Source organism: Aethina tumida, chromosome 4 (genome assembly GCF_024364675.1).
Source record: "Aethina tumida isolate Nest 87 chromosome 4, icAetTumi1.1, whole genome shotgun sequence".
Taxonomy (NCBI): Eukaryota; Metazoa; Arthropoda; class Insecta; order Coleoptera; family Nitidulidae; genus Aethina; species Aethina tumida.
Genome location: NC_065438.1, coordinates 24,625,622 through 24,641,045, shown reverse-complemented (window position 1 = coordinate 24,641,045; position 15,424 = coordinate 24,625,622). Strand labels below are relative to the sequence as shown.

Sequence of the window (15,424 nt, the reverse complement as noted above, 5' to 3'; positions counted from 1 at the left end):
GTTCTTTAGGAATGCTTAGGACGTGGCGTTTGATTTCATTCAATTTCGTTAAAAGGTTTTCCCAATTTCTTTGCCGTAGACCTAGAGCTGCATTTTTAATTTTGTTTTTTGTAACTGCTAGGGTTATCTTGTTTTCTTGTTGGACTTCTTCTGAGTTAATGGCCATTTTGGCTGCATTGCCTGCGATTTCGTTACCGACGATACCTATGCGTGAAGGGGCCCATATGAAACAAACTATTTTATTTTTTTGATGAATTTCATAAAAAACGTTTTTAATTTCTTGTAAAAGTTGATCTTTGCTGTACAGTTGTTTTATTCCCATAATTGAACTTAGTGAATCCGTCACTATTAATACTTTGCTCATTGTTTCATTGTTATTTATCCATAACCTATAATTTTGTAAATATATTTTCTATTTTCTACACTCTCATATATAACTTTTAAAAAGTGTGTAAACGTTTTTACAAGATGTTATTTTTTTTTTTCTTATCTGAAATATATTAAATCTGGTACAAAGTTAAACTATCGTTCTTTTTAGATTTCGTTAATTGTCTATATGCAAAGGCAATCTAGAAAGAGGTTGTTGTTGTGGAAGAAGATTCAATAATCATCCATTTCTTGTATGTTACAACGGTACACGGAGACTGGTGACCATTCTACTAGAACAGGTCAGAAAAAATCATGCTACAACTCCTGTTCAAGATTGTTAACTTTGAGACAACAGTTTGTAACTAAAAGAAGTTTACAATCTTAGTTAGAAAACGTAGAAGGGGCTGAAACTATGCGACAACGAAGATTATTTGCATCGTATGTTCCTACTCAAAGCCCGTCCTTACCCCTGAATTATTGCAGAGTCTGGGTAAATTTTGCAAGAGAGAATGTCAATTGGGTAGAAATGAATTGAGAACGAGTTGTGTTTACAGTTGAATCTAGACTTTCTCTGAAAACAAAAGGTAAACGCGTTCATGTGTTTCGATGGCCAAATAAAAAATATGCTCAATGTAACTTTGTAAATACCATCTTATTTTCTGGGAGCTCAATCATGGTGTGGAGAGGCATTTCTTTAACAGCACTTGGTGGTGATAAATAATGGGTACTTAATGCTGAGCATCACCTTTTGGACATATCTTGCCATACGTCCTTTTTATAGGTTCAATTTTTTACTAATGCAAGATAATGACAGACCACACACAGCCCATGTTGTCCGAACTTATCTTGCTATGCTATGGCTTGGCCAGTTCGTAGTCCAGACTTTAAACCCAATATCTACATTTTTGAGAGAAGTTTAACTTAAAAGATGTGGAGCGTCTTCTATCGAAATTTGGGAGAATTTGGACCAAAATGAAATTCGAAACCAGATTTTGAGTATGAACAGAAGATGTGAGTCTGTCATTCGTAGTAGAAGTTAAATTTTTTATTTTTTATAAACATCAAAATTTGTTAATTTCTAATTTTTTTTAGAAAAACATTTTATTTAAATTTTTGTAAGAACTATAAATAAATCCTTTTTTATATAAATATACAAAGAATGTATACGTCTATTTTACTCTTTTTCAGAGAATATGTGTGGTGTGTTATTTTCTTAGAGCAGAATATTATTAGATCAAAATAGTAATGAATAAAATTAATCGAATGAATGCCTCCAATAATTGGGTACATTCATTTAGTAATTATTCAATTGGCACCACCATTCGATAGTTCGCTTCACTAGTTTATACTCATTGACAAAATGATATTTTCCATCCAATATTTCAAATAAATTTACTTAGCAAATTAGCATAGCAAAATACACATTTTATAATTTAATTACTTTATATGCAGTTTGGGCATTTACTCGTTTCCCGTTATCGTGTTATTGAATCAAATTACTCCTAGATGAAGTTTTGAATATAAACGTATCTCCAATCAGCATTGCTTTATTTCCATAGCTGCATTCTAAAAATACCAGTTTTAATTGGCTGCGAGTCAAGTTACAGGCTCTATTTTGTATTTTCGCCGATGAAGCAATAATTGCACCGTTCCTGTTCCTGTTAGTTTAAAAAATCAATTCAGAGTCCTTTTAGAGATTTATTTGTAATAAAACATTTCTATATAAAAACAACGAAAATGTTTTTAGGCTAAATTCAGTTTACTACCTTTATGATGCTTTTTAATTGCGACGCTTACCTGAAACAGAAAAGTAAAATTAATTGTAATTATAATATCTTAACAAACCAAAAGTGTATAAAATTTGAATCTTTTAACCGTAAAATTCGTTGGAAATTTATACATTTCGCCCTGAGCACTGTTCTCTCGTACATGGAGTAAACGTAAAGCAGAATTCAAGTAAATAAATTTTCCCTCCAATTAAAGTGCAAAACGCGCATTTGTAGTCCGCAGCTTCAATTAAAAACAGGTAACTAGTTAATGAAGTTAATGTCGAATCTACCTAAACATTCCAAAACGGATATGAAACTTTCCACAGCACGAAATTGATTTAAAAAATGGAAAAATGTCCGCATTATCATTTTGTTGAATAAATAAATGTATGTGACTCGAAATATCAAAGTACTCCGTTTAAAATTGTTAAGTGAATTGATTACAAAAACCGGAAAACAGAAACGTCGAATTTGCCTGCGAGGTAATATCGAAGGAAGATTTATCCACGGGATTTGGTCCTTTGTTGAGGCGAATTTACCTCCGTGTTCCGAAGTAAAAGTAACTCGAAAAATTCTTTGGATAAACTTAGTTTTCGATTTTACATACACGCAGGGAAATTGCATTTCCGAGCTTTTTTCCCCATCACTCGTTTGGGACGTATTGAACCGTTTTCATAACACCGATAAGAAATGAGGGCTATTTTCGGATACACCGCATCGAATCAATGTGCACTTTAAAATTCAATTACTGTGTCCCCGCATTTTGTACGGAATATTACTGAAAATTGGTCCGTTCACAAATTGAAAATTTTATGAACACAATGTCGCATCATCAACATAATTAAATTACGATTAGTTGAAAATTTATGAATTTATGTAAATACTGTCGTATTTTAAATTATGTTGTGCAATTGGAAATACTGTAGTAAAATCAAATATTATCGTAAATTGTATAATATTATAACAGAAAATAGAAACAAATAAAATTTTAAACAAGCCACAATTGCAAAACAAATATTGCACATTAATAAGTCTATAAATTAAAAATAATACTATTTTAACAACATTCTTCTGACGAAGTAAATTAACTGAAATAAGTTTTTAAAAATATCAGATAATTTCAAATTTTGACCATGTTTATATTTACAATCAGTTTAGTGTTTGTTAAAATATTTTTACACATATATAACTAAGTAATGTACTTTAGTAATGTAATATAAAAAAACTGTCAATGTCCATTGTTGGCACTGGTAATGAGAACTGACCCTTTAAGTCCATCGGTACTGAATTATAAAGGATAAGTTATTTAAAATACGTTTAGCAATTTTACATTTATTCTGATTTTCGACAACAAAAGGGGCTTTATATAATACTGAGTGATATAGTAAACATTTTTTGTTGTGGGATGGATCAAGTTTTTATTAATGTATATTGAAGAAAGCCTTACGTAAAATTATTGTATATCAAACCAATTTGCTAATTACATTATCGTTGACACGTTTATTCTATTAGATTTCAAACTAGACTGATTACATAAATAATCAAATAACAGTTATCTAACTTAAGTTTAAGTTAATCAAAATAATATTTAGCATAGAACATAAATAAAAGCTGTTAAAAAATCGTTTGTCATAATTTGTTTAAATAATGGAAAATTGGTTCAATTAAAATAAATTATCGAAATTATTATCATACAAACTTAAATTACTGTTGTAGCAAATATTGATAAAATGTCTAAGATATAAAGTTACATTAATTGTTTAATTTAAAAGGTTATAAGAAGGCTACTAATCCTATTTATGTAGGTAATTTAAAAACAAAGGAAGTTTGTACAACATAAATAAATTAAGGAAAACTCTCTAATCAATTGTTCTCCCGCTACAACGCATTTAACGGAGATGTTTCTGTATCAATATTAGTTATCTAATTAAAAATTTAAATTATTCAAAATAGCTTTTGATGGATAATGTAAAAAAAAATTATTATAAACTAAATCGAAATTATTATCACACAAAATTGAATTTCAGCTCTACTAATTCAGTTATTGATATATTATATAAAGCTTTTTTATTTGTTTATCACAAATCATAATAACAAATTTCAGTGTTAGTAACAAACATAATAATAACAGACTGATTATATAAACCTGTCAATAATATTAATCTAATTTAACTTATATTAAAGTTAGAATCTGAATAAAAGTTGATTATAACTCAAATCGGAAATATTGCTATACAAAATTGAATCGCGGATCGATTAAATTTTTATAAAATACGTAGGAATAATAGGCATTAATTGTTACATTTTGCAACAAAGATAATAAACGTACTACTTCCAACGAGGATCCTTTTTATGTAGAACATCCCGAAAACACAATTTTGCATAAGGAAAATAAATAAGTTAAAATATTCTAATTTTTTTTTTTTTCTGTTGAGTGGAAGGGTAAACAAATTTTATGGAATATATGATACCTTGTACGAAGATGTTTCTATATTAAATGACACATATTGGTCAAATGTTTATTTTTGTGAATTTGTGTGTTATTCCAAATTAGACAATATATAAACAATCAATATTATTTTAAATTTAAATTATTCAAAATAACGTAAATATTAATTTATTATAAATCAAATTCAAATTATTATCATGCAAAATTGAATTTCAGTTCTACTAATTCACTTATTGATAAATTATTTATAATATAATGCTCTATTGATAATTATTTGTCTACTGTAATAAATTATAATATTAGTAATTATTACTTTTTTAATTTCATTTTCTGACAAAAGTTATTAATAGAATACCTGTAACGAGGATCATATTTATGTAGCATATCTTAAAATCATGGAAGTAACATCAAAAATGAATAAGTGAAAATTCTCTAATCAATTTTTGTTCTGCTGAGTGAAATGATCAACAATTTTTACGCCTTGTACAAAGATGTTTCTATATTAAATGGCGCCCAACGCAAAATTGAATCATACTTATATGAAAATTATATTATTAGTGAAATGTTTATTTTTGCGAATTTATAAATTCAGTGTTATTTCAAATAAGACTATATATATATATATATATATATATATATATAGTCTTATTTGAAATAACTAATATATAAATATTAGTCGACTAATTTAGTTTAAATTATTTCAATAATTTTGATGTATAATGCAAATATAAGTTCATTATAAATAAAATCGAAATTGTTGTCATACAAAATTGTATTGCAGCTCTACTAATTTACTTGATAAATTATTCAGAAAATAAAACTTTTTAATAATTATTTGTCACAAACTACAATAACAAATTACATATTAGTAACATGCATTTTATTTTGCCACAAAACTTATAAACAGAACACTTGCAATGAAGATCATATTTATGTAGCATAGTTCAAAATTATGTATGATACCTTGTACGGGGATGCTTTTATTGTATATTAAATGGCGCCCAACGTAAAATTTAATCATACCTATTTGTAAATTATATTATTGGTAAAATGTTTATTTTGTGAAATGTTAATATTAAAAAAATCCAACTAGACTAATTATATAAACAATCAATAATATTAATCTAACTTAAGTTAAATTAAAGTTACAATTTAAGAAAAGCTGAAATAAATATTAAAATGTAAATTATTATGACACAAAATTGATTAAATTTTTGACAAGATACCTAGGAACATTAACTGTTATATTTTGCCACAAAGATAATGAACATAATATTTCCAACGAGGACTGTTTTTATGTAGAATGTTTCGAAAATATAGAAATTGGCATAAGGGAAATAAATAAGTGAAAATAATACTTCTGGTGATATCAAACCATACCAATTTTCAAGATAAAAAGATTAATTTAAACAAGACTGATTATATAAACAATCGATAACATTTATCTAATTTAAATTCAAAATGATCAAAATAACATTTGACATATAAAGTAAATAAACCTAAATTGAAATTATTATCAAACAAAATAAAGTTACAGTTCTATCATAGATTATAAGATCTTCCATATTAAGTGGCACCCAACATCAAATTTTGCATCACACCATCACAAGAGTTTACATTGTGAAAATTTAATTAAAAAATGTTATTCCAAACTAAATTGACTTCATAGACAAGATAATAGTTATATATTATGTTAAAGTTTGAATTAATGAAAATAACAGAGCTTTAAGCAGAAGTGATTCTACGTTATATGGCGCCCAACGTACAAATGCATGAAACCCATTTATACACTCCTTTATAGATGAAGAGTTTATTTTGTGAATTATTAACATAATAATGTTGTGTCTATAACTAAGTTATATAATCAACCAATATTATTCATATATTTCAACTTAAATTATTCCAAATATCTGACATGCAGTTACAAACAAATATTTATTTGCCATTTTTATGGGATATCCCAAAACCATGGAATGATGCTGTATGATATAGTAAGCAATTTTTATGGAATGAATAGTTTTTTATGGAGATGCTTTTACCTAAAATGACGACCAACGTAAAATTGCATCAAACTCCAATATAAATTATTGGTGAAACGTTTACTAATAAATTACAGTATATAAGATTATAAACAAATGCTATTTAAATCGTATGTCCCAAAACCATTGAAAAATTCTCTAATATTCTCAATTTGACCATAAAACGTATAATAATAGACATCTACTGAGTGACATAGTAAACAATTGAGACTGAGATGTTCTGTATTAAATGGCACCCAACGTAAAATTGCATCCCACCAGTTTGTGAACACTATTATTAGTAATGCGCTTATTTTAATAATTTTTAGTGTATACTAAACTCGACTAATCATATAAACAACCAAAATAGTTAGTCTATTTCAATTTAAATTATCCCAAATAACATTTGGCATATAAAATTGCATTACAGTTCTACCAATTTCGTTATTGATAAAATGTCTAGGACATAGTGCTATATTAATTATTTGTCATAAACCACAATAATAAATTACATACAGTACTAGTAACAAACACGGTAATAATTACAGCTTTCATCAGTACATTTTGCCACAAAGGTTATAAACAGACTACCTACAACGAGGACCCTATTTATGTGGGATATCTCAAAACCGTGGAAGTTTGCACAATGAAAATAAATGAGTGAGCGGAATGGGATTTGACAAATGACTGTGGCCCTTGTTACAACAAATGAATTACAACGAGCACCTCATATACATTTTGAACGACCAGCAGTGCTGTCGATGTCGACGTTCTTTATTGCGACTGGATGAAAATATAACTGGTTTAAGGTAAATTAATGCGTTGCAGCGTGCATTGTTATTAGCTTTAAAGGATGTTTATATGTTATAAAAACAAATACCATAAAAAGAGAGTTTTATTTAAGGTAAAAAAGTTATTTATTGCTTTAAGCCATTTTTATTCGTGTGGTTATGATTTATTTGATCATTTTACTAGAGAAAAAATTATATTTAATCAAATAAAGATATATTTCAAATTTTTGTTATGAAAGAGAATAAAATAAAAAGCTTAGTGGAAATAATACAAGTGGAGTGGGCCCTAAGCCCCTATTATGTTTTATGATTTCCAGCTAAAGGCTTAACAAACCATTGGAAATATCACACAATAGTTCTAAATTTATCCTTTGTGTGGCTGAATTCTATTCAACTCGCTTGAATTCAATGCTCGGATTTAATAATTTGAAATTTTAATTTTGAATTTATACAAAAAGCACGTCGGCTGTTAACTGATTTAAAAAATTCACATGCGAGCAATTATTTTAAAATTAATTCGTACAATATCTACTTCAAAAGTATAACTTTAATAAAAATATATTGATATGATAAAATAGCGCATTTAATTTAGATTATTAAATTTTAAATTGCATAAAACAACATCGATTGTTTACATAAGCAAATTTTTACAAAGAATATTTTGTTTCTTTCTTTTCATTCTTTCTCGAAAAATGTCAGAAAATTCCAGATTTCACATAAATCAGCCAAATAGAAATCACCTAGCCAGTAAATTTAAAGTAACTATTTTCAAATTTTCACAAAACATCAAACAGTCTTCAAAAATGGTTCAAATTTCAAATTTCAGAAACTTTAACAACAACATTCTTTTTTGCAATTTTTATTCAAATTCAAAAAGATAGATAGTCCCTTCGTTGTCACAATAAAATATGAGCAAATATGAGCAAAACCTAATCAAAACCTTTTCGCAGTTTTTATTGAAATTTTCGAAGATATATGTTTGAAGAACATCAAACGGTCTTCAAAAATGGTTCTTTGGTTCTGTCGCTTAAAAAAAAAAACAGATTTCGAGAAAAATATTTTAATAGTAAAGTTTTAATTTCTGTTCCAGTAAATAGTTTTCAAATTTCAGTAAATAGTTTTCACATGTCAACGTTCTTTAAGACATTTTTTCACAAATTTTCTATAAATCTATGGAAGAAAAAGAGTCAACATATCTATAAATGAATAATAACTGAGTTTTCGAAGATACATGTTTGAAGAACATCAAATGATTTTCACGATAAAAGATGTACAGATTTCGAGAAAAATGTTTGAAAAGTAAAATTTTGAGTTTTATAACATCTAAACTGGTGAATCCACTTTCTTCACTTTGGCAAACTTGAACATCGACGTAAATATTTGTTCCAAATTTTGTATAAGCCAAATAACTTAAAAGATCTAACCTATCCCCACTCTTTATAAAAGTGGTTATAATTTATTTCATTTCAACGTCAACGTCCTTTTAGACATTTTTCACAAATTTCCCATAAATCTACAGATATCAAAGAGCCTAACATATCTGTAACTTTTTTGCAAATTTTATTAAAATTTTGAAAGATATATATTAGAAGAACATCAAACTATGTTCAAAAATGGTTCTTTCGTTCTGTCTTGATAAATGATAAATAGATATAGAGAAAAATATTTGAATAGTAAAGTTTTAAGGTTCGATAATTTCTGTTCCAATGAAGAGACTTTCTTCAACTTTCACATACTTCAACGTCAACGTTCTTTTAGACTTTATTCACAAATTTCCCATATACCTACTGACGTCATGGAGCCAACATATCTATAATTGAATAATAACTTACAAATTTTATTCAAGTATACGAAGATATATGTTTGACGACTATCAAACTATCTTCAAAAATGGTTTTGTCACGATAAAAGATATACAGATTTCGAGAAAAATACTCGAGTTTTATTACTTCTAAGCTGTAGACCGACACATTTGGCACACTTGAACGACGTAAATATTTGTTCCAAGTTTTATAGAAGCCAAATAACCACTCTTAAGTGGTTATAATTTATTTTAAAATTTCGAAGATATTTTTTTAAATATCATCAAATAATGAATTCACAATAAAATGAAAAGATATTGAAAAAAAATATTTGGAAAGTAAAATTTTATGGTTCCATGAGTTACTTTGAATCTTTCTAAAAATATGTTTTTATTTACTCCATATATTAATTTGTCAAATTGCAAATAAAACATATTTCTATTAGAATTTTAACCTACAAAATAATAAATTTACAATTATGAATTATTTAATAATTCATTCAAAAACAATAATTCAGTTGCTCATTTGTTATTATTCAATATCGAATATGTAAACAATGAATTGTACAAACGTTTGCAAAAAGTATCTCATTGTTTAACATTTCCATTAATTTCAGGTATAACGTCCGGCCCTTCCGTTCACCATCACAAGTGTGTTATTGCAAACGGCATCCCCGTATTTACGTTCCGGATAAAAGATAATCGACTACCAATTCGCTTCAATTAATTATTTAGGTCCGATAACGGGACTCTCGAGGGCCCGGGTTCTATTTTTAAAGCTGGCCGGCCGTAAGAAACGAAAACATCGCGTTGCGCTATTAATTTTATCGAATTTTCATTGAGGTTTATCCGGTCGTGGCGTGGCGGCGGAAGAGTGCCGCAATAATGGAAACACAGTCGAAATATCAAAGGTCAGGGGGTCAGTGGTGCATCAGGAGGCTACCGCTTCATTGCGATCCTGCATTACTACGTATACGTGTATGGGGTTGATGCGCCCGCCACTACTCCAATGCTGCTGCGATGAATTTTTACATAACAACTGGCGCAACGTGCAGCTGTGCAGCTGTTCCGTACGGTTTTCGCAATTGTTTGACATGAAAAGGTCGTTTGTGCCGTCCTAGAAACTTTCTCTCTCTTTATCTAGTTTCTTTGTTTTATTGTCGGTGTGTAACTTCAATGCAGATTATCTAATTTTAATGCCGGATGAGTAATGCACTTTGCCAAGTTGGTGCGGCAAAGTTTAGTGCATACACGTCATTTCGGAAATGGAGTTTGTACGATCCAATGTGTCAAATAAATTATATGTGCTTAAGGAAAAGTAATTTTATATTTTTAAATAAAATTTTTATTACATTTTTTTAAAACAATTAAAGAATTAATTTCTATTTTTACTTATAGTTAATTCAAAATCATGATACACAATTATTTTTAATAATCACAATTATTCAATTATTTAAAAATAAGAATAAATGAATAATAATTTTTCCATTCACCCAAAATTAAAATTTTTAATAAAAAACTCACAGATTAGAGTTATAGAGTTATCAAGATCATTTGTGACATTTTTGATAAATTATTCTATTGACTACTTGATGTAGTCAGATTTTCCAAAAAAATTACTAAAATAGATTCTTCAATATTCATGTGTTAAAAATTACCATGTAATCTTTGGTTTTTGTCCAAATATATATATATATATATATATATATATATATATATATGTTTTACAATTGATAAAATCGAACAAAAAAATATAAATTTCTTTCATGTTCTGTTTGTAATTTAAAAATTTCAAAAATTATTCAATTTTAAAATAATTTACATTTAATATGACATGAAATATTTCAATGTCAAAGTTGTTTTGTTATCTTATAGTAATGTATTTAATTTTCTGATAAATACTACAATTAATAAAATGTAAAATAATAATAAGTTTATAATTCCAAATATTAAAAAATAAAACAAATTTACTAAGGTAAAATTTAACAGAAACTGACAAAATAGTATAAAAAATTTAAATGTAACAAAACTCTAGAACTGAATAAATTGAGAAATTTATATTTTATTTTTTATAAATTATTTTTCTTTAAACTAAAAATTTAGAAAACTTATTTAATGAAAATTTTATATTAAATTCTTCTTTTAACCTATAATATGAAAAACTTATTTCATAGTAACTTAATTATACTAAATTTATGAAAAAAATGAATATTTTGTGATAAAAATTGTATATTAGTCTGTTTAATCAAAAATGTAATAATATTTATAACTATTTGAATTTTAAAATATAATATCAAATTAAATATTTGAAATATTTTATCAATTGTACACACATTATTTAAACCTTATTTCAGGATACAAAATTCTATAAAATATAATAAACAAAATATATTCGGAACATTGATAATGTATCTGTTTCTAATTAAAAAAAAAATATTCGAATTATTATTATTTATTATGTTAGAAAATATTCACATATAATATGATTTAACAAACTTTTATGCTGTAAATGGAATAAACTAACAAATAAACTTGATATTTATATTTTATTTTCAAATATTATTTTAATATAAAATCATTAAAAACATTATACAAAAAATTATAGTTTTTGCCTAATCTAAAACTAATGAATTTTAAAAAGCCAATAATTTTATAAAACCTGTTTACTATTTGAAATATTTATTCAAATTTAATTTACAAAAAAAAAACATAAAATAGACGGAAACTATTAAGTCATCAAAACTGATTAACTTTTTTTGAAATTTAAACATTATATAATTTATTATTTCAATTTTGAAGTTAATTTTCACTTAATATACAATAAAATAATTGAAATTTAGTATTTTATATATTAAAATAAAAAAATATAAAACATTTTGTAGTTTCATACCTAAATATTAAACATACAAAATTACTGTTTCCTAATATAGTTAATGAATAATAATAATTTTTGACCATCATATTATGTATAAATAAAAAACAGTAAATAATTATTAATTATTAACTACCAAATGATAAGTCGATTTCTTAAAAAGAGTTCTAACAGAAAACTATTTGATGTAGTCAGATTTTCATTTTTTTATCTTATGGTAATGTGTTTAATTTTCTGAAAAATACTACAACTAATAAAATGCAAAATAATAAAAGGTTCATAATTCTAAATATTACAAAAATAAAATAAAATTTACTTTTCATCAATGAACACTAATAATTTTTGCAAATTATTATCTACATATAGATATATACATAAAGTATAATTTAATATTATATATATGCAAATGAAAACGATTTAAATAAAATACAAATATTAAAATGGTAAACGTCAAATTTAACAGAAACTAACAAAATAGTAGAAAGAATTTAAACATAACAAACTATAACTGAATAAATTGACAAATTTATATTTTATTTTTTATATATTATTTTTTTTTTTTTTTTGATCGAAAAATTTAGAAAACTTATTTAATGGAAATTTTATATTACATTCTTCTTTTAAACTATAATATAATAAATATATTTCTTAATAACTTAATTATACTATATAAAAATAATTTGTCATTTGTCTAAAGATTTAAAACTTTACTTTATTGAATCTTTTTAATCTTACATGAAGTAATTGTTAAATAAGGTTTTGAAAATATCTCTACAAAATCCCTATTTATTGTTTAAACTAAATTTATTAAAAAAACGAATATTTTGTGGTAAAAATTAAATTTGTGTTTAATTAAAAATATAATTATATTTGTTATTATTTGAATTTTAAAATATAAAATAAATTTAAAACATATATTTGGAATATTTAGTACTTATATTATTTAAACCTCATTTCAGGAAACAAAATTCTATAAAATATATTAAACAAAATATATCTAGAAAATTGATTATTTTTCTGTTTGTAATTAAAAAAATATTCGAATTATTATTTAAAGTTAGAAAATATTTACATATAAAATAAGATATTTTTTAAAATAAATGGTTATTTTTTAGTAACGTAATTATGTAAAAAGTATAGTACAAAATAATAAAGTATAAAATGTCAAATTCGTTAAAATAATTAACATATTAAGTAATAATAATTTTTTTAAAAAAATATATAAATAATTATATACATATACATATACATATACATATACAAAATATAATAGTTTATGTATCTAAAAAACGAAATTGATTTAACAAAAAAATATTAAAATAACAAACGTAAAAATTCATCGCAAGTGACAAAATGATAAAAAGCTTTTAAATTTAACAAACCTTTATGCGCTGTAAATGGAATAAACTAACAAATAAAATTGATATTTACATTTTTTTTCCAAATATTATTTTAATAAATATAAAATCTTTCTATCTATAAAATAACTTTTTATTTTTTAATAAAAACCATAGTTATGCAAAAAATTGCATAACTAATGAAATTTAAAAAGCCAAAAATTTTATAAAAAATGTTTACTATTTGAAATATCTAGTTAACTCTAATAAATTTTCTATGAAGATAAAATAATAAATTATGTGATTTAAAAATAAATCAATTTTTAAGATTTAATAGTTTTCGACTATTTGACGTTTTTTTTTTTTTTTTTGTATAATTTTGAAGATATTTACTTTTAATATACAATCAAATATATATTATAGAGTAAATAATAAATTTAATATTCATTGATTTATTTTTAATATATTTCAATTTGACATTATCAACAATCACTCACAAATATTTAAATTAGATTTCAATTGATGATGAATGATTGAATCACCACTAAAACTTTTATCCATTAAAAATCGACAAAATCAACAATTTCACCCTCAATTTGCCATGAACGAGGACACCACAACTAGACTTTACAACCACACTTATTTATGGGGCTATCAATCTGAAAATATATTAACATTATAATATAAACAATAAATTGGAAGCTGTCGTATCTGCGGTTATAACACACGAATGACAACGGCAGGCCGTAAATTCCGAAGCATCGGCAACAGCTGCTGAACATGGTGCACCGGAGTGGCAGCGCCACTTCATTTCGCAAACAAATTGCGATCAGTGACTGATATGCCCTTTGGATTTCGCACGTCGCCGCACCAACGAGATGCCAGTTCCTTCCGATTGACTTGCATCCTGTCGCCGGCATCATTAATCCGTTTGGAGTAATTGCCCCGGATCGTGCCCGATGTTCCCGTTTATTGGTGTCGTTTCGGGCGTGCGACAATAAAAATCGGGATCCGGAGATGTTGTGCGGACGTGTTATAAATGGTTGTGGATTGAACACGACAACGCACGAGACTGCCAAGATGGAACGTGAACAAATGATGTAAGATATATTTATTCGGTTACAGAACTGGGAAATTGGTTACAAACTGTAAATTGAAACTGACGTTGATCCTTTTATAGCTGAAGATCTTTGTTAATAAATTTTATATTTTTGTAAGAGGTTGATCAAAAAGGTAAATATGCTATTTTTATAAAAAAATATATTTCAGTTACTAGTAAAAAAAGATGTTTTTATGTATAAAATATGGTGCTCATTAAATTAAAAAAAAAAATAATAATAATTTCATTCTTACTATTAGTCATTGTTTCAGTAATTATAAAAACTGAAAATTTTAGTTGAAAGATTTCGATACTAATGTAATATTATTTACTGATTTATTTTTAACTAAATTGAAACTAATTTTGACGCGTCTGAATTTACAGAAAGAGATCATGCATGACAGAGACAATAGAACTTTGTTCCATAGTGAGGAACTTACTGTCTCTCTCGTAGATGATGTCTCTTTCATGATTTAGATAGATCAAACTCTTTTCGTGCTATATATTGTTACCCTTAATTCTTTCAGATATTTTTCTATTAAAATAAAAAGATTTTATGATAGAATCAGTTTTGAGTATATTACAAGGACCTACGTTTAGAGATATTATGCAATTATGCAATAAATATATAAAATAATAAATATTAAAAAATAATTTTTCTTCAAATATTTTAAAGATTTATTGAATCAAATAATATCCCATTTCTACAACCACATTTCTCTATTGTATAATAATAAAAATTACATTTTACAAACTATTGGTTAATTAGTTTATCAAATAAAATAAAATAAATTAATACAATAAAAGAATCGATTATTTTTCATAATAATAATTAAATAATAATAAAATAATACATATATATTTTTTAAATATTTGATGACTTTCGTTTTAATTTTTTATTCCATATATTATAATATCA

General features: G+C 25.5%; 1 protein-coding gene across 1 annotated transcript in view; it reads right to left on the bottom strand.

Annotated features, from left to right (window-relative positions):
- The window catches only part of LOC109599848 (acetylcholinesterase-like), a 148,370-nt gene that overhangs the window by 116,540 nt on the left and 16,406 nt on the right, over nucleotides 1-15,424 (bottom strand). The window lies entirely within an intron of this gene.